The sequence below is a fragment of the Gorilla gorilla genome, chromosome 5 (genome assembly GCF_029281585.2).
Source record: "Gorilla gorilla gorilla isolate KB3781 chromosome 5, NHGRI_mGorGor1-v2.1_pri, whole genome shotgun sequence".
Classification (NCBI taxonomy): domain Eukaryota; kingdom Metazoa; phylum Chordata; class Mammalia; order Primates; family Hominidae; genus Gorilla; species Gorilla gorilla.
Genome location: NC_073229.2, coordinates 142780453 through 142800776, shown reverse-complemented (window position 1 = coordinate 142800776; position 20324 = coordinate 142780453). Strand labels below are relative to the sequence as shown.

The following is a 20324-nucleotide window of genomic DNA, read 5'->3' as shown; positions in this document are numbered from 1 at the left end:
GTGGTGCGATCTCCGCTCACTGCAACCTCTGCCTCCCGGGTTCACGCCATTCTCCTGCCTCAGCCTCCCGAGTAGCTGGGACTACAGGCGCACGCCACCACGCCTGGCTAATTTTTTGTATTTTTAGTAGAGATGGGGTTTCACCGTGTTAGCCAGGATGGTCTCGATCTCCTGACCTCGTGATCCGCCTGCCTCGGCCTCCTAAAGTGCTGGGATCACAGGTGTGAGCCACCGTGCCCAGCAGAAATGTTCTTAAGTCACAAAACATTTAATAAAAATTTAAAGAAATTGAACATTGACAAAAGATGCAAAATAAAAAAGACACATACTGGAAGCAAATATCTGTAATATAATTGACCAGGAAATAGTATCTCTAGTGCCTGAAGAGCTCCTGTAGGCTGTGGAGCAGCCATCCTTTTATTCCTTTACTTTCTTAATAAACATGCTTTCATTTTGCACTGTGGACTCACCCTGACTTCTTTCTTGCACGAGATCCAAGAACCCTCTCTTGGGGTCTGGATCAGGACCCCTTTCCTGTAACATATTTCTGGCGACCATAGAAGGGACTATACTGCAGAAACCCCTGACCCAAAGGCTAACTTTGGGTAAGTGATGGGGTCCAGTAACATCTTTCTGGTGACCACGGAAGCGACTATGCTGCAGAAACCCCCAACCCAAAGCCTAACTGTGGGTAAGTGGTGGGGTCTAGTAACATCTTTCTGGCAACCACGGAAGCAACTATGCTGCAGAAACCCCCAATCCAAAGGCTAACTTTGGGTAAGTGGTGGGGTCTAGTAACATCTTTCTCATGAACCACAAAAGGGACAATATTGAGACCCCCGACCCAAAGGAAATAGATGCAGCACTGATTGGACAACTTTGGGTAAGTAGTGGGGTACCTGGGTAAAGGATGGGATTGGGTTAGAGGCCCAACTTAGGGGAGTTAGAGTCTCTCCTAAGACACAGTGTGTTGGAGCCCCTCTTAATAAAAGGCAAGGATGCTTGACTGACCTTGGGTTAGAGGCCCAACTTAGGAGGATTAGAGGCCCCACTCGTCACTATTGGATGTTAACTGCTATTCTCTTTGGATTAATCTGCCTTGCACTCTTTGCTATGGCTGTGGGTGGCAGGATTAGGCATGTACAGGATCGTAGGACATGGGGAGGTTTTTCTTCCCTAAAAGGGGAAATAAGAGCTGATGAGACTGGCTGGAAAAGATCTCTTTGGTACTGAGAAGCAGCCGCCTGAACTTTTCAGTGTTGCTGCAATGGGTGGGTCTTTCTCTGGCCTCCCTAAGCTCTTCACCTTCCCCAGCCTGCCACAGGCAATACTTTCCTTCTCTACTTTTCCTTTCCTATCTTTTCTATTACTCAGGGTGACCATCTTGCCCAGAGACCACGTGTTGAAACTCTTAAGTTGGAGTTTGGATTAAAGATGATGGGGCCCATCTGGGGACAAATTTAAGCCTTGCCAGTTTGATATTGGGTGCTAAGCAGAGTGGCTAATGTCTCTGTTTTTATCACATGGACTTTGCTCTGGCCAGAACGAAAAAAAAAATTTCCTTTATGATGCAGCTTGGCCCCCATGGCTATGGTGCCACAAGCTGGATCACTAGGGCTGCTCAGGGAAAGGGAACCCAGAAGCCTGGCATGCCGGCAAAAGAGTAAGAATTTCTTACCAGTCAGATTTCAGGCTTCTCTCTCTCTCTGTGCAAATGGTTGACTGAATGGTTTAAAAAAAAATCAGTGTTTATCTCCTCTGTAAAGTTTTGATTAATGCAAAAAAGAATTCTAAGGCTAGTCTTAAGCTGGTGTATTTTGTGCTATGAATTTGTTTTTCTGTGTTGAGGGGTACTTCAGGATAAAACACGGGCTTAGAACACCTGTAAGCCCGCTTTTCAAGAATAACCAGCAAGCTGGTCAGTAACAAATTTGGCTGCAGGTCTCTGAAACAAACACAAATACTGGATGAAGTCTCCACCTTGTTTTACGTCCTTGGGAGCTTGACCTTGTAACCACATGGCAGTACTTTTGGTCTCCCCTTTCCAGGGAACAGGAATTTTAGGGTTCATGTCATAGTTAGCTCTAAAAATCATATTAAATAGTTAAAAGCCTCTGCAAGCTCAAAATTAACTACTGTAGACTCATTCTGGGAAAGGAAATGGGGACTACCCCTTACTGTATGTAGCTCAGTAGCTGACATTTTGCACTTTCACACTGGCAGTCCTGGTTCAGTTCTCCACTAGGAAGTAAGTCATTTCTGTGGTTTAATATCTGTGTGATCTTGTCTATTCTCTTCTCCTCCGTGGACTGTCTTAAATTTTCCTTTCTCTCAGCACCTTTGATAAAGTTCAGAAGCTAGAAATATTGGTCATTTGGGAAGGCTAAAGTCAGGTAATAAGAGATCTGAAAGGATTTGTTTTTTAAAGAGCACTATGGTTAAAAGTCAGCTTACGTAAAAATGGATAGACAGGCTATAGATATATTTAACAGGCCTTTATGTTTTTCTCTTCTTGGAACTTGTTTTTATGGAAAAAGGCTTTTTCTTTTCAGTCGACTAAATTATTTTTCTCCATTTGTTTTTTGGCTTTCCACTTTTTTTTTTTTTTGAGACAGAGTCTTGCTTTGTTGCCCAGGCTGGAGTGCAGTGGCGCGATCTTGGCTCACTGCAACCTCTGCCTCCCGGGTTCAAGCGATTCTCCTGCCTCAGCCTCCCAAGTAGCTGGGACTACAGGCATGTGCTAATTTTTTTTGTATTTTTAGTAGAGACAGGATTTCACTGTGTTAGCCAGGATGGCCTCGATCTCCTGACCTCGTGATCTGCCCGCCTCGGCCTCTCAAAGTGCTGGGATTACAGGCCCAAGCCATGGTGCCCAGCTGTCTTTCCACTCTTAATGCACACATGAGAGGCCCTAAGATAACTTCTGGTAGCCTAAGACCCCTTGGGAAAAACAGAGGAAGTGCCACAGACCCTGTTTAGGGAAAAAACCCTCTGTTTTCCTCATGAAACCCCAGGAATTAAAAGCACATGGATCCCTCTCAAAATCAAAGGCTGTGTTCTGTTTTGCATTGTGTTATCTGACAGTTTTGAGTTTTGGGGGTATCAGAAATTACTTTGCATTATGAGAGAGCTTTGGTGTGTAATAACTAGGTAGGAAATATACTTTAAGGGATGGCTAATAGTAGTTAGGGAGGGGTACTTGACTCTTTGCACACTTGGATCGGAGAAGTATGCTCTTGGCCACCTGGAAGATAAGGAAACATCCCCACCCCCCACTGGGAGATGAGACTCCCATGAAGGATGGGCTGATGACGAAATGGGCTGTTTGGCTTTGGGTTGCCTTGCAGTGAAATGCAGAGTAGAAGCACTGTACTGTCTTCTGTAGTATTTCCCTCCTTTTGGGGATCCAGGAACCAGCATAAAATGGCACCCTTAATTTTGGGGATCTGTCTTTGCCTTCAGCTGCTTATTTGGCCCCAGAAACGCATGCTTTCCTGGCGATTTTCCTCGAAGGGCTCCACCCTGAAGCCAGTAATCCACTTAAGAAACTGGCAATGAAAAATCTTACACGTGCGGAATCTTCTATGTATTAATATGTGTTGTGTGTTTATGTATAAAAGAGCTCTAATTAATTGGCTTAGAAAAGTAAGCACTTAATATTTTTTCAGAAAAATGGAAACTTTAATGCCTTTTTGTTCACGTGACTTTAGTAATCTTTTGGAAATAAAGACAGTTTTAAAAATTATTGGTAAAATAAAATGTCTTGAAAATGTAGACATTTGGTCTAAATTAAGGTCAGATATCAGATTTGCTAAATGCTTTAAGGTCAAACTGGTTGACTTTGGAAACTGTTCAATTTACCTACCGTAAAGCCATTAGATTCTAGATAAGGCCTGGGGACATGTGGAGTTAGCCATGCCCCCTAGCTATGCTGGAGAGTCAGTTCTTATCTGCAGTTCTGCCTGGTGTGTCCTAGTAACACAATTAAAATTGCTTACTAACCAGGGTTTTCACCAAACGTAGTAACATGTAATTGAGACTATTGAAGAAACAGTTCTATATGCAAGGTGTGTAAGGAAAATAAAATGTACTTTTGGTAAGAGATTATAAGAAGGCACAGGAATGTGGATTTTTTTGCCTAAAGAGTTAAATAATTATTTTAAGTTAGAATAAAACTAAAAGTTTGAACAGTTGTGGATAGTGTGAAAAAAATTGAGAGAGATTCTGTGTGTGAACATATTGACTAAAGTTAAAGGGGTGTTACTCAGTTTTTCCGTAAATTAAACATTGGAATAAAAGCACAACAGGTTTTTCTTAGAGCACTAATCTGCTCTTTCACAAAAAAATGTAAAGGGTTATAAGAATCTTACCTTATGGTCAAACCGATTAAGATTGGATAGACATATTTGTAAAATTTTATTAAGAATTGGGTTTAACATTAATAGAACATTAATATAAAGGTGAAATTTGGCTTATTTGGTGTAAAAGTCATACAGGAAGCATTATCAAATGTAAAATGGTGTTTTGCTTGCATTGTACTATATTTGCATAAATGTGTTATTGGAATATGTTCCAAAGTTATGGGAAACTCCTATAATTCTAATACGACTTAATGTATGTTATTTATAATTGTTATGTAAAATTCTGCATACCACAAAATCAACCAAATTTCCTTATCTACTGTGGCTTTAATAGGGGCTGGCCTAAAACTTTTTACTATCCACAGACAATTGTTGTCTTGTTTTAGTCCTCTTTAGAAGGCGATTTATAATCAACTATAGAACTCCAGCAGGTATTCTTAAGTGCAGGTTTTCTGATAGCTTTGGAGATTATGACATCAGAATAAAGGAAAAAACTTTCAGAACTCTCAGAGCTAAAATGTTCATAACTATCCAACAGAAGATAACGACATGGACTAAACTGAAGAAGCCTAGTCTTTTTAACTTTGCTTAAAATGTTGCTGATCCTTTGTTTTGTTTTTCAGAGTCAAGAAAACTTCTTTTGAGCTTTTTACAGCTTTTAACAGTTGAGTGTACTCCTATGAACAAACTTTGGAGCATATTTATTTCTCTGTACCTGATTTCTCCAGAATTTGGAAACTAGTTGCGAGTATTCTTAACTTATGGCAATATGGTTATTTGCATAGGTGCAGTAAGAATCTGTTTTCTTTTGTAACAGGACACAATTGGGTAAATTGGTTATTTTACCAAGGCTTTGACTGGAATGGTGTGTTTTCCTTTAAGAAATTAAACTTGACTTACAGAGCCAATTAAAGTCCCTTGAGGAACTGGCCTCATTCCTTGCCTACACAGTCCCTGTAAACAAGATTTCTGACCTGTGGTAAGTAAAGAGTGTCACTTTCTATCAGGTCCGGGAGCTCCAAGTTATCTTGGGACCCCAAGAGGAGAGGAATTTACCCAATTCATAGCTACTTGAGGGTAGAAACCCAAGGCTGGGCTTGGCTTTTAAAAAGTCTTATCTGGGGCCGGGCGTGGTGGCTCACACCTGTAATCTCAGCACTTTGGGAGGCCAAGGTGGGCGGATCATGAGGTCAGGAGTTCGAGACCAGCCTGGCCAACATGGTGAAACCCCATCTCTACTAAAAATACAAAAAATTAGTTGGACTTGGTGGTTGGTGCCTGTAATCCCAGCTACTCAGAAGGTTGAGGTAGGAGAATCGTTTGAACATGGGAGGTGGAGGTTGCAGTGAGCTGAGATTGTGCCATTGCACTCCAGCCTGGGTGACCGTGCGAGACTATATCTCCAAAAAAAAAAAAAAAAAAAGTCTTATCTGAAATTCCATCTATGGAACAGAGTTCCATCAAAGCCAATTTAAAAAAGAGCTTATGTCAAAAATAATTATTCTTGCTGCACTTTATGCAAATAATCAGGCCAAGTTTTATAAAGCATATTGGTCTTACCATAATTTGTCTTTAGTAAAAATGAGAAACTGGAGAGGGAAATACTGTTTCAAAAACTATGGTACACTTGTTATTAAATTCTAGTCTCATTAATTGTTTTTAAGTTTGTTTCTGCAATGTAGGCTAACCCTGTGAACTAATTCCTGTGAACCAACCAGGTGATCTCTGACTGTTGCTCAGAACAAGTGGGATGGGTAATGTAAAAATCTGAATCAGTATTCTAATTCTGGGCACATTGCAATCAGCTAGCAACCCCATATCAGCTTGGTTTCAACAGTTGCCCAGTTCATGGAAAACCTTCTAGTTTAGTTTACTTGGAATAACTTTACTTATTTTGCTGTACTCTTGTGGAATATATTGCTGTTACACTCTTCGTGTAGGAATATAGGAGAAGCTTACTGAATGTTTTCATAAATTAAACATTTACCTTTTGTTGAAACTTAAAGAGTTATGAATGGACCTTACCATACTGGTGCTTTCTGACTGAGCTCCTCTCTACCCTGAGTGCAAGAGGCCCTCATAGTTAGGCAGGAATATCATTGCCCCTATTCAGCCTGAAGAAGTTACAGAAGAAGATGGATCTTCATCCCTCTGCAATCATTAGGATTAAGGGTTCTCTTATAAAAGGGAGGGGGGAAATGTCAGAGGCGTGTGAACCTGAGCAACTCCATCTTAAACAGGAGCTGGGTAAAATGAGGCTGAAACCTACTGGGCTGCATTCCCAGACGGTTAAGGCACTCTACATCACAGGATGAGATAGGAGGTCAGTACAAACTACAGGTCATAAAGACCTTGCTGATAAAACATGTTGCAGTAAAGGAGCTGGCCAAAACCTACCAAAACCAAAATGGCGACGAGAGTTACCTCTGGTTGTCCTCACTGCGACACTCCCACCAGCGTCATGACAGTTTACAAATGCTATGGCAACGTCAGGAAGTTACCCTATATGGTCTAAAAGGGTGAGGCATGAACAATCCACCCCCTGTTTAGCATATCATCAAAAAATAACCATAAAAATGGGCAACCAGCAGCCCATAGGACTGCTCTGTCTGTGGAGTAGCCATTGTTTTATTCCTTTACTTTCTTAATAAACTTGCTTTCACTTTGGGAAGAAAAAGCTCAAATAAATAAGGATGATACCCCAAAACAGATATTCATGTATATCATTTCAAATATTTCATAATTTATAAGTAAAAGATATACATAAGCATGGGGAAAAGGGAAATTGATCGATAAACATTGGAAAGAAGATTATCAAACTCAGTCACAGTGAAACGACAATTTAGACAATGAGGTGCTGATGCTGTCTTTACCAATAAAATTGCCCTTCCTTCTCAAAAAGTAGACTGTTAATAACCAGGGTTTCAGCAAAGGTGGGAAATGTGGCTCTGTAATAACTGATAGCCTTTACAGAGGGCAATTTGACAATAACTAACAACCTATATAGCTGTTACTATGTTTTCGGCACTTTACACATGTTAACTCGTTTGATCTTCACAATAACCATATGAGGTAGGCACTATTCTCTGCATTTCACAAATGAGGAAATTGAGACTAAGAGGCTAAATAGCTTAACCATGAATAACTTACATAAAGTGTATATGTTCTTAACTCAGCACAGGCACACAGATGAACAAAGATAATATGTATAAGAATATTCACTGCAACATCGTTTAGTGAAAAATAGGAAACAACTTTATATGCTTACCAATGGAGAAATGGTTATTCCACGGTATATCCAGTTAAAACTAATTAGATAGCTATATATGTACCAACCTAGAAAGAAATCCAAGCAAATTTCTAGGGTAAGATGGCAAATTGAACACACGCCTTAATTTTATTCCTTTATGGCATCCCACTAAAACTCAAGATTTTTTTTTTTTAAAAAAGAAGACAACCCTCTGAAAACAGGGAGAAAATGACAAAATTCTAGAAATGGTGTCAGATCAATATGTAAGAAAGTTTGTTAGCAGACCCCAAGGGGCTGAATTTTCAACCAGCACCAGAGAAATTAAGGACCAGGTTGGTAGCTTGACTGGTAATTTATATCATTAAAAAAACCTCAAGGCTGGGTGTGGTGGCTCACATGTGTAATCCCAGCACTTTGGGAGGCCAAGGTGGGTGGATCACCTGAGGTCAGGAGTTGGAGACCAGCCTGACCAATATGGTGAAACCCCGTCTCTCCTGAAAATACAAAAATTAGCTGGGCCTGGTGGCAAGCGCCTGAGTCCCACCTACAGCAGGGGGGCTGAGACAGGAGAATTGCTTGAACCTGGAAGGCGGAGGTTGCAGTGAGCTGAGATTGCTCCATGGCATTCCAGCCTGGGTGACAGAGCAAGACTCCATCTCAGAACACAAACACACACACACACACACACACACACACACACACACACACACACACACACACACACACTCTCTCTCTCTCTCTCTCTCTCTCTCTCTCTCTCTCTCTCTCTCTCTCTCTGTCTCTCTCTCTCTCTCTGTCTCTCTGTCTCTCTCTCGGAAAGCAGAGGTTGCAGTGAGCTGAGATTGCTCCATGGCATTCCAGCCTGGGTGACAGAGCGAGATTGCATCTCAAAACACACACACACACACACACACACACACACACACACACACACACACCCAGAAGGCATTCCAGCCTGGGTGACAGCGAGATTGCATCTCAAAACACACACGCACACACACACACACACACACCCAGAAGGCTCAGGGACAGGCAGTACTAGGTTTGCGCGCGCGTACACACACACACACACACACACACACCCAGAAGGCACACACACACACACACACACACACACCCAGAATGCTCAGGGACAGGCAGTACTAGGTTTACAAGTTCTCTGCATTGTATAGTAACAAATTTTCTTCTTTTTATATTCTGTTCTTTGGAGGCAAGTCAAAAATGGAGGGTTTAACTCCATCTCCTGTGAGGGAGAGTATGTGAATTTATTATTTGGAATTCTTCTTTAAGACCTATTTGCCACTTCTCTTCCATTTATTTAATTGTTTATTTATATCAATGTGGACTCCTATATCTACACATTTATTTTTTAACCATAGACTTTATTAGAATTTTACCAGTTTTTCTATGAATGTCCTTTTCTGTACCTGGTTCCTATCCAGGACACCACATTACATTTAATTGTAATGTTTTCTTAATCTCCTCTGGTCTGTGACGGTTTCTCATTCTCTTCCTATTTTTCATAACCTTAACAGTTTTGAGGAGAACTAGTCAAATATTTTATAGATGTCTTTCAAATTAGGTTTGTCTTATGTTTTTCTCATGATTAGACTGTGGTTGTAAGTTTTTGGCAAGAATACTACAGAGATGAAAATATTCTTTTCATCATATCATATCAGGGGTACATAATAATAATTAGACATCATTAGTGATATTTACCTTGGTCGCTTGTTTAAGATATGTTTGCCAGGTTTCTCTTCTATAAAACAGTATTTTACTATTTCTATTATTTTTTAAAATCATACTGTATTTTTTGGAAGCAAGTCACTAAGTCCTGCCCACACTGAAAACAGGAGTTAGAGGCACTAAGTTCTACATCCTGGAGGACTAAATACTTATATATGTGATTTGGAATTCTTCTGTAAGAAAGTAACCTCTTGTCTCTCATTTATTTATTTATTCAATCATTTATTTATGCCAGTATAGACTATGTGAATTTGTTTTATATTTTTGATTATGACTTAGTAATAATATTTTGTTGTTCAAATTTTGCCATTGAGAACTCTTTCAGGGTTGTTCTGGTGACACTTTGACATGGACACCACCCTGCCATCCTTTTGTTTTTTGAGCACTTCCTTACTTTTGGGTACCACAAAATGCTCCATGTTCATCTTAGTCCTACCTTAGCCCTTGAATCAATCATTTCACGAATGAGCTCTGGTTCTTTTTATTGGAGAGTGGTATTCAGAAACCAAGATCTGGGTGCTGGACATACTTGTTATTATTGGGTTGTCATTGCTTTTAGGCCCTTTCAGAGGACAGGGCTAGGTTATGCGGGTATGTATATTAGCCTATAATTACACATATATCTAGAATTATTTCTCTGTGTATTCGTCAGTATTAGTATTGAGCCAAACACGAGTTCCTTGTGATGTCTTTGACTCTAATCCAGACAGCAGGATTTATTTTAGCCCTTCTCCCTTGCTTATCTATAACTTCCCTCTCCAACAGTTAGAAGCCTCCCACCATCTACCATCCATTTACTTGTTTGCTCAGTCCCCAGTATATGTGTATAAAGCAGGTTCAGAACTGTTAACCTCTACTCCCCTGTATTAGTTTCCTAGGGCTGCTGTAACAAATTACCACAAACTAGAGGACTTAAACAACAAAAATATTTTTTCTCACAGTTTTGGAGACTATAAGGTTCAAAATGAAGGTGTTGGCAGGGCCATGCTCCCTCTGAAGGGTCTAGGGAAGAATTCTTCCTTGCCTTTTCTAGCTTCGGGTGCTTACTGGCAGTCCTTAGTATATTATTCATTGGCTTGTGGCACCATAACTCCAGTCTTTGTCTCCTTCACATGTCCTTCTTCCCTGAGCTTTCTGTCTTCATATCTTTCTCTCTCCATATAGGGATACCAGTAAGTGGACTTAGGGCTCACCCTGAACCAGCATGACCTCATTTTACCTCGGATTACATCTGCAAAGACCCTATTTCCAAATAAGGTCACATTCACAGCTTCTAGGGGTTAAAATTTTAATGTATTTTTATGGAGGACATAATTCGACCCACAGCACCCTCTGTACACACTATGTGGTTAAACAGAAAATCATTAAAAAAGCGCTGGACAGTAATTGAACAAAGTTGAGTTGAGAATAAATCAGAACTGCGTGGAGATCTTTTTAAAAATGTGTTCTAGCTGTTTGGTCTCATTAATAAACATTAAAATTAACTTTTTGAGGGAAGAATGATGTGGGGAATGAGGATTGAGAAGTTGAAGAACAGATGCTCTGAGATTTTCTTAGTGTTATTGTAAAGCTGCTGTAAGCAAATCATACTCTTTTTAAAACTGTGTTCCTGTGTCATGACTTCTGAAAAATTTACTTGACATTCACAGACAAACTCTTTTATTTTTTGAAGCTTTGGCTTCAAAACTCAATAATCTTTTTATAGTCACTGACTTCAACCTCAATAGAGTATTATGGTATTAACCTGGGTCCAGTCAGGAACTAGCCTTCCTCAGTTTGGCTAAGGAGAGCTTAAAAAATAACTCTCTCCTGTTCTCAGACTAGGCCCCACACGGTATCCAGACTGGCATGCTGCCTTTTTCATGACAATGGCTAGCTGAAGAACTGAAAAACACCACTGAATAGATGACTATAATCGTTATCTTTTTCATAAGTCTCCAGAAACCCTTTGATCCTGTTGTGCATTGTTTTATACTCACCTTTTCTATTGCTATTTAGAAAACTGTCTTTTCTTTTTATTCTTTGAATTAATTTAAAACTAATTTAGTTAGCAGTAGCAAATATCCCTGTTTTTCTCACTGAGTAATTCATCAAATGTTAAATATAAGTTTCTATAATCTTTCAGAGATGGGAGAGTATGATTTTCACTTTTTCCTTGAATTGGGTTGATGTAAATATGTTAAAATTTTTGTTACTTTCATTAGTTCTTGCAATTACCTCCAAGCTGAACTTTGACTCTTTTTCCCCAACAATTTGTTATTAATGTATGAAACAGTGAGTGATTGCACTGGTATGTTATATAGTCAGAATACAGAATATTCTAATGGAAAAGAATCCTGAGTTTAAGGCATGATTAGTAGATACTGTTATTTAGAAGCTATTCTACATAGATAAAGCAGTGTCAGAGTTTCAAGATCAAGGGGGTATTACTCTGTTCTCATACTGCTATGAAGAAATGCCTGGGACTGGGTAATTTATAAAGAAAAGAGGTTAAATGGACTCAGAGTTCCACATGGCTGGGGAGGCCTTAGGAAACTTAGAATCATGGGGGAAAGCACCTCTTAACAGGGTGTCAGGAGAGAGAAGTTTTGAGCAAAGGGGGAAAAAAATTTCCTTATGAAACCGTCAGATCTCATGAGAACTCACTCGCTATCATGAGAACAGCATGGGGCAGCCACCCCCGTGATGAAATTACCTCCCACTGGGTCCCTCCCACGACATGTGGGGATTATGGGAACCGCAATTCAAGATGAGATTTGGGTGGGGACACAGCCAAACCATATCGAAGGGCAAATAGTTCTAGGAAAGAGGCATAAGGAATGGTGGATAAAAATAAGATGGAATAGTAAGACTCCTGGAAGACTTACAATAAATAACAGGAAATCAAGACTTCTGTGGAAAATGAATTAGAATTGTGGTTTGAGTGATTGGTGCTGGTAATGAATGATACTGGTTGCATTTATTATTGCCTGGAAAGGTACTCTTGTTTTTTTTTAAAAAATCAGTTGTATTAAGATATTACCTGAATATAAGTAGTTTTAGCAGGCATAATAAAGACTATTTAGAAGGAAAGCCTGCTATGTGTGTTGGTGTAACGCTTGGTTCCAATTAGTGTGTGCTTTCCTTCCTTAATTCATGTCTTTCTGAAGTTTTCATGATTTTTAATTTATGGGAGCTATTTGTTCTTTACCTTATCTGTTCTTTGGTAAGTGTGCTTACCAAGTCCTGAGTCTTGTAGTTTATAAACATTGTTTTTCATTGTTGGGTTTGCCTCATGGCTTATCTGTTTATTGTAAAGCACTCAGGAAAATAACCACTGTGGAAGATTACTGAATATTGGGAATAACCTGCATCAGAACATAAGGAATAGGTTGATATTTATAATATAATAGCAACTTTAAAACATGCTATATATCAGATTATGTCATATCCGTGTCAAGCAGATATGTTTTTTATCCTTTGGTCTTTGATTATATAATTTTTTGGGGTCATCCATTAACCACAGGTCTATAAGATGTTCATTTTTTTCTCATTTATAAAATTAAACAAATCTATGCTAGCTAAATTCCAAACATTTTAGAATAACCTAAAATGTGTTTATCTCCTTTTATTACAACACCCAGCTGAGAATTACCATGTCACATAATTATATTAATTTCTAAATAATGTACATGAAATTTGTGTATTATCAAATATAATTTTACTTTTAGATTGTATCTACAACATATTTTAGTTAGCTGCCTTCAACTTTATTGCTATTACTATTTGGCTTGGAGTAAGCATTTCTTCTTGATTTGTGAGACTGTGGCAAGAAGTGCTGCATTAATTTGGTTTGTTGTGATAATTTTTAGGTGAAATATGTGAATGCACTTAAATTCTTAAAAGACTGATTATTGTAAAAACCTCAGTGTACATATTAAATAATGACACAATTTACATGCTACATGGGAGTTGACAAATATACCTTATAATTTACACACTTATTATACTTCATGCATTATATGTACGACACTGTTAGTTACTTTTAGGAGATATTTGAGGTGGTGGTTGCCTCTTCCTTTTTAACCTGGAGCTTTTAGAAGGTTCATTCATTTATTCACTTATATATATTTATTGAATACTTACTGTGTTCCAAGAATGGCAGAATTGCAGGGAGATAAACATGGAGGAGAGGATAACATCAGAATCTCAGCAGCGAAGGGATTCTAGTACAGAAAATTATTCTAGACTTACCATTGAGGAATTTTCGTTTAGCCAGGGTATTTTGAGATTTCAAATAATGCTAAATTGAGACACTAACATTAGCAGCACCACTTTTTAGCTGTTGTAATTTGTTCATGGAGTTTCAAATTCCAGGTTGGAAGGAAATAGATCTATGACAATGAGGATAGATGTGTCTACCAGGCTACCAAATTGTAACATAAGGTACATAGCTGATCCCCAATGTTTTCCTAGGATTTCTTTGCTGAGACCTGGAGGCCATTAAATAGCTACTGTTGCCACAGATATTAGTTTGAGGAAGTTGTTTTTGAAGTATGCAGCACTTGTTGTACATAGCATAATCTTGCTGTGGGACCAGAGTTGAGTGACAGAGGGATTGTAAGAGGAAACTGGGAGTATAGGACCTTGAGGCAAAAAAAAGAAACTTACTTTTTGCTTAGGCTTGGCTCGTAACCTTCCTCAGGACAGTCTTTCTCTCCTGTATCATGTGGCTCCTGATAGGCAGGCTCTCAGGCAATTCATTTATCTTTTTCAAAAATTTGAGTTTTTTTTTTTTTTTTTTGAGACAATCTCACTCTGTCGCCCCGGCTGGAGTGTAGTGGCGGGATCTCGGCTCACTGCAAGCTCCGCCTCCCGGGTTCACGCCATTCTCCTGCCTCAGCCTACCGAGTAGCTGGGACTACAGGCGCCTGCCACCATACCCGGCTAATTTTTTGTATTTTTAGTAGACATGAGGTTTCACCGTGGTCTCGATCTCCTGACCTCGTGATCCACCAGCCTCAGCCTCCCAAAGTGCTGGGATTACAGGCGTGAGCCACCGTGCCCGGCGAGTTCTTAAATATAGTTTTTAATGTCTGTTTTGGGCTGATTTTTAAGCGTACTTATGTATTTTATTTTAAAAAGGTACAGATAGTGTTACGTTTTTTCTTTTGATTATTCCCAACAGCTAATTTGTATTAGAGATAATTTTCTTATCTAATTAACCTATTTTATTTTAAATAGGGGCTGATAAAAATGAACTTCAATTTAATCATATCTTCATTAGTTGGTTGTTTTTACTGAGAAATCGTAGGGCTCTTGAATACTATAAATTTTGAGGTCATCCTGTGGATATATATCAGAAAGGAAGAAACAAGTTATCATTTGGTACACTATCTTCATTTTGTGTAAAAACAAAAGCCTTATAAAGATAAGGACTTGTTGGATTATTTATTTGTTTAGCCAATATTAATTGAATGTCTGTTGCGTGTTAAGCACTGTGCTGGGGGTATGAATTAGACATTTCCTCTAATCATTGTATATATGAAGTCTAGAGGAGAAGACAGTAAATAGGAGCGTTACGATAGGCAAAGTACACAGGGTGGTAGGGATAGACAACAGAGGGACATACAGAAGTCCAGGGGATTAGGGAAAAGATTCCTGGCAGAAATGTTGTTTAGGTTGAGGCCCAAAAAGGTGAGTAGGAACCAGCAAGGTAAAAGGGGTTTGGGAGGAGAGTAGTCTAGGCTGAGAGAGTAGCTTGGTCAAAGGCTGGGAAGTAAAACAGCATTGTGGATGATGTGTTGAGGATGGATCACATCCCAGAAAACAAAACTGGAAGCTAGGAGACCACTTGCTGTTGAAGTAGAAGCTGGTGGTGACTTGTTCATAAAAAGAGACGGGAAAAAGACAACTAGATGATTTCGGAGATATTTGGGAAATCAAGAACATACTTTTTTTTTTTTTTTTTTTTAACAGCATTATTGCGATGTGCCGCCCCTCCCCCCACCAATCTCATGTCAAATTGTATTCCCCAATGTTGGTAGGGCCTGGTGGAAGGTGATTGCATCATGGAGGCAGTTTCTCGTGAATGGTTTAGCATCATCCCCCTAGTGCGGTTCTCGTGATAGACTTCTCACAAGATCAGGTTGTTTAAAAGTGTGTAGCACCTCTCGCCTCTCTCTCTTCCTCCTGCCATGTAAGACACCTACTCCTGCTTTGCCTTCCAGTCAAACCTCTTTCTTTTATAAAAACCTCAGGCTCGATATTTCTTTTCTTTTTTTTTTTAATTCTTTTTCAGGTATTTATAGCAGTACAGTAATGGACTTATACCATACACCTGTTTGAAGTGTACAATTCAATGACTTTTAGTATATTCACAGCGTCATACATCTATTACCACTGTCAATTTTAAAACATTTTTATTACACCAAAAAGAAATTATATTCCCTTTAGCCATTATCCTTCAAACCCTCTATTTTCCCAGCTGTAGGCAACTACTAATTTTGAAGGACAATATGAAAACTTCCCAGGGGCTCTGTCTCTTTTCCTTGCTTATGTATTTTATTACAATGATTAGGTTTCATTTGTTCATTAGTTTACTTTGCTGAATGGTTTCTTTAAAACAACTCATCTTAATGTAAAATATCTTCTTGTTCTCACCATCTTTTTCTTTTTTTCCATAAAATTTCAAGCATACACCAAAGTAGAAAGAAGGCAAAAGTGGTAACCTATATTTGTACACACCGAATTTATACAATTATAATACATGACAATCTTATTTCAGCCATTACTTCTGCTCATCCACATATACCCTTGGTACTATTTTTAAGCAAATAGAGAACTCCCTTTTAACCTTTTGGTAATAATGATACTAACATTTATTGAGCATTTACTATTTATTTACAGGGCATCATGATCATGATAAGAGGTTTGCATAAATTTTTCATTTAATTAAAAAATTTTATGTGGTACAATTATAAACCCATTTTATATATAAGGTAGGTGATATTTCAACCATTTTCTAGCCTGTTCTGCTTTTTATTAACAGTCAATTCATTGGTGAATAATACTATGTTTTTGCAACTTTGGAACTTTCAGGACTCTAATGGATATTCAAATAACATCACTTCCAGATATGACAGTGAATTATTTGGTCAATTAGCCTTAAAATAAACAGAAAATATCTCTCATAAAATTTTGCAATATGTTACACATTATATATAACTTATTTTAAAATTCTTTTATTATGGAGTCCTTTTGAGGTAAAATACCATTATCTCCTTTTTACTGATCAAAAAAAAAAAGACCTAGAGGATGTTAATGTATTCAGGGTTATATAGCTTTTCAAGTGGTGGAGACGAGATTCTCTTAGTCTGTTTGTTTAGCCCCAAGCCCTGTTCTTTAACCATTGGTGCTAGATGTCTGTATTTGGAAGGCAGAATCCAAAGGGAGAAAAGCCCTGAGAGATGTAGTGTAGGATAATATAGGTAACACTAGATTGAGAAACAGGATACTAGGATTTTATTTTGAGCTCTGTTCTTGGTCAAGTAATTTAACCTCTTTGTACTTTAGTTCTTTATTTATACATGGTAGTAGGTTATACAAAGAACTTTTTTGCCTGTGAAATCGTAATTTCAAGGCAGTATTCAAAACAATTTGACTTACATTCTTTTGTAAATCAAGTAACTTTGTTCCTTATCTCTAAATTCTCGTTAATTTATGTTATTGCTGAAAATTAAATATTTGAATCATAAATTCTTAAACATGATGTATAATGTCATTATAGCTCTGTTACCGGTGGAGGGTGTCCAGGTTCTTGGTGCTTTGAACAAAGAATTGGACAAAATACACAAAGCAAGGAAAGAATGAAGCAATAAAAGCATAGATTTATTGAAAATGAAAGCACACTCACCAGGGTGGGAGTGGGCTCAAGCAAGCAGCTCAAGAATCTGGTTACAGAATTTTCTGGGATTTAAATACCCTCTAGAGGTTTCCCATTTTGTTACTTGGTGTACACCCTATGTAAATGAAGTAGTGTCCCATGATCAGTCTGATTGGTTGCAGAAAGTGACCAATCAGAGGCTGAAGTGAAGTTACAAAGTTACACCCTATGCAGACGTCTGATTGGTTGTGGAAAGTGACCTGTCAGAGGCTGAAGTGAAGTTACAAAATTACACTTCTATGCAAATGAAGACTTGACCCATGACCAGCCTGATTGGTTGCAGGAGGGGTACTTTCAGTTTTTCATCTGCCACACAGAAAAGGCAGGGCGGGAGGGGGCCTTTGCAAAGGGAATAGTAGCCTCTGGTACTTTTGTTACTTGGGTGTGAAAAGTTGGGGTTTTCGTCTTAATTTAGTTCTAGGAAGTCAGCGTGAATTGGCCTTAGGTTCCCTGCCTCCAGACCCTGTTCTCCTGCCTCAGCTCTAGTAAGTTTGCAGAAATTAAAATTGTTGGAGGCATATTTTTGTATCTTTATGGACCTCAGTTTTACCTTCAGTATATATCATTCATTCATTCATTTTTGCCATCATTTTGCTTCTCAGCCTGGTACAGAGAGTGTGATTGCTGGACCCTTACCCAGCTGAACTGAACTGAATTGATTTTAGAGATGTGTGAAGAACCCATGGATCTGGAAGGGCTCTTGTCACACAATCGTGAATGTAGGTGATATGGCTCCGATGACCGGAGGAACACCAGGGTCCTTTGTCTCACCGGTTTAAATAAAACGACACGGACACATGTGGAGTGCTTTTAAGGAGCAGAGAGAGTTTAATACCAAGAAACACCCAGAACTGGCCTCAGTAGTCACATCTGGGGAGAGAGGAGGGTAGTGATGTTCTATGCACAGAATACCTGACAATACTTGTTTTCTGGGGTAGGTGCATGGATGCACAAATAATAATAAGCAAGAAAGAAGGAAGAGGCTCTCCTGTACAGAGATGGAGGGGGGCTCCAAGCTGAGAGGGGGAACTCCGAGTGTGGAAAACAGCCAGTTGTATTAGGAGGCTGGAGGAGGCAGTGTCTGATTTGAGGCCCAGGGGATTGGTTTGACCAGGTATGTCATTCACTTAACCCGCCAAAAAAACGGGTCCTCCCACCCTAGCCTTTCAGTATGCAAATGCAGGGGGCTATGATGTTCTATACACATGGGGATATGTGGTGGTGTCCATGATGCTAGGCACTTGTGGTGACAAGAAGTTGAGGCAGGAGTTGCTGTATTGAGTGGACCCAGTTTCTGATGGCAGGTATTTGCATATCAAAGCTTGCCGGCTCAGCCCCTCAAGCTGTTTTTCTGCTAGGCAATAAAGTTTCTGGAGCTGCTTTAAAAGAAAAAAACCTTGCCAAGGACCCCTTGTCCTATCTGTTTTTTTAAGTTTGTAAATGTTTATTAACTGTCAGTGACCAACACAGGGGAATCAGATGAGGGGAGTTTGCAGCAGGGAGTGCATGTTGAACAGGAAACAGAGTGAGGGGGGCTTGACCAGGACACATTAGCGATGGGGAAAAGCAGATGGAGATATTTATAGTGGTATTCCACGTGTGTATGTGTGTGTGTGTGTGCGTGTGTGTCTGTGTGTGTGTGTGTAAATGCAGAGAAAAAAAATCTGAAACACCCAGAACTGGCCTCAATAGTCACATCTCGGGAGAGAGGAGGGTAGTGCTGTTCTATGCAGAGAATACCTGACAATACTTGTTTTCTGAGGTAGGTGCATGGATACACAAACAGAAATATGCATTAACTATGTCTTATTTATCAACAAAAATGCAAATATCTAACAGGATGGCACACTGTAAGAAAATACAATGAAAATGCTAATATCTAACTCTTGGCACACTGTAAGAAAAATGACGCTCAACTTTTCACTGTCGTGAACTCCTGCTTTCACTTGCTATACACCTGATGATGAGGGGTTCGCAGCCATGCCCATGTTCGTAGAAGGTCACCAGTTTCTGCTTCTCATCATGGGCATGCATCCTATCCCTGAGGGGAGTTATTTGTCATCTTCCTCAGGGTCTCTGATCTCTTCATAAATCACTAGATACTTTCTCTCTCGCAGTCCGTGGGTCCAGACATGTTCCACCCTTTTCTTGGGTCTAGATGTCTTGTTAGTCTTCTCAGAGGTACTTTCTTTTCCCAGGGGACACAGCTGTTTCCCATTGTTTTGTGAGCCAGATGCTTCTGGCACTCCCTTCAAATCATTTCCTTCCTCTGCTGGCTTCTTGGGCATCATCTTTGGAAAGTTCCCTTGTAGCATGCTGAAAGCCATCTGAGGATATTCATCCTGATTCCTGCAGTTTTAGTCTATATCAGAATCGTTCCCCTGGAATTCTGCAGCCCATTTATTGTACATTAAAGTTGGGAGGGTGGCCTAGAGACCTAGTTTAGTCATGGTCTCATAGTTTCTCTTCATATACACATAGGTGATTTTCTCTGAGTTTTTCAGCTTTCCCCACTCTTTATTAGATAAGTATCTGGCAATATCATTGAAGGCCTTGTGTCTCTTCTCTGATATCTGAGCATCATCCCTGGGTCTCTTTGCAAAGGTGCTGTCTCTGTTCATGGCATTGGAAGCAGTCTGACCTCGGAGACGAAGCAGCCCTGGTGAGGTCAACAGCAGCAGCAGCATTGAGGGCAGTGGCCAAATAATTTCTTAATAACTCCTATAACATTCTACCTGGAGGAGATGTCACCCTAACTGCTGTTAGGGGGTTTTGGGTGATGACTCTTTCCCGCTACTTCCTGCTGAAAAGGAGCGTTGAATGGGGAACAGCAGCTAGGGCTCCTCCTGGGGTAGATCCAAGGATCCTCAGAAGAATGGCGTGTCCATGTGTGGTTTGGTTTGCAACACCACTTGGAATTTGATTGCTTCTAGGCAATAGGAAACAATTCTAGTTATAGTACTGAGTTATACAAGTTATATAGTATTGAGTTATAGTATTGAGTTAATGTAAGACATGTAAGCAAGAGGGAGCTTAATAAAGG

General features: G+C 39.4%; 1 protein-coding gene and 1 pseudogene across 4 annotated transcripts in view; one reads left to right on the top strand and one right to left on the bottom strand.

Annotated features, from left to right (window-relative positions):
• The window catches only part of CEP85L (centrosomal protein 85 like), a 193246-nt gene that overhangs the window by 44392 nt on the left and 128530 nt on the right, over positions 1 to 20324 (top strand). The gene's annotated exons all lie outside the window — the stretch shown is intronic.
• LOC109027350 (protein SSX4-like) lies at positions 19223 to 20055 on the bottom strand (annotated as a pseudogene).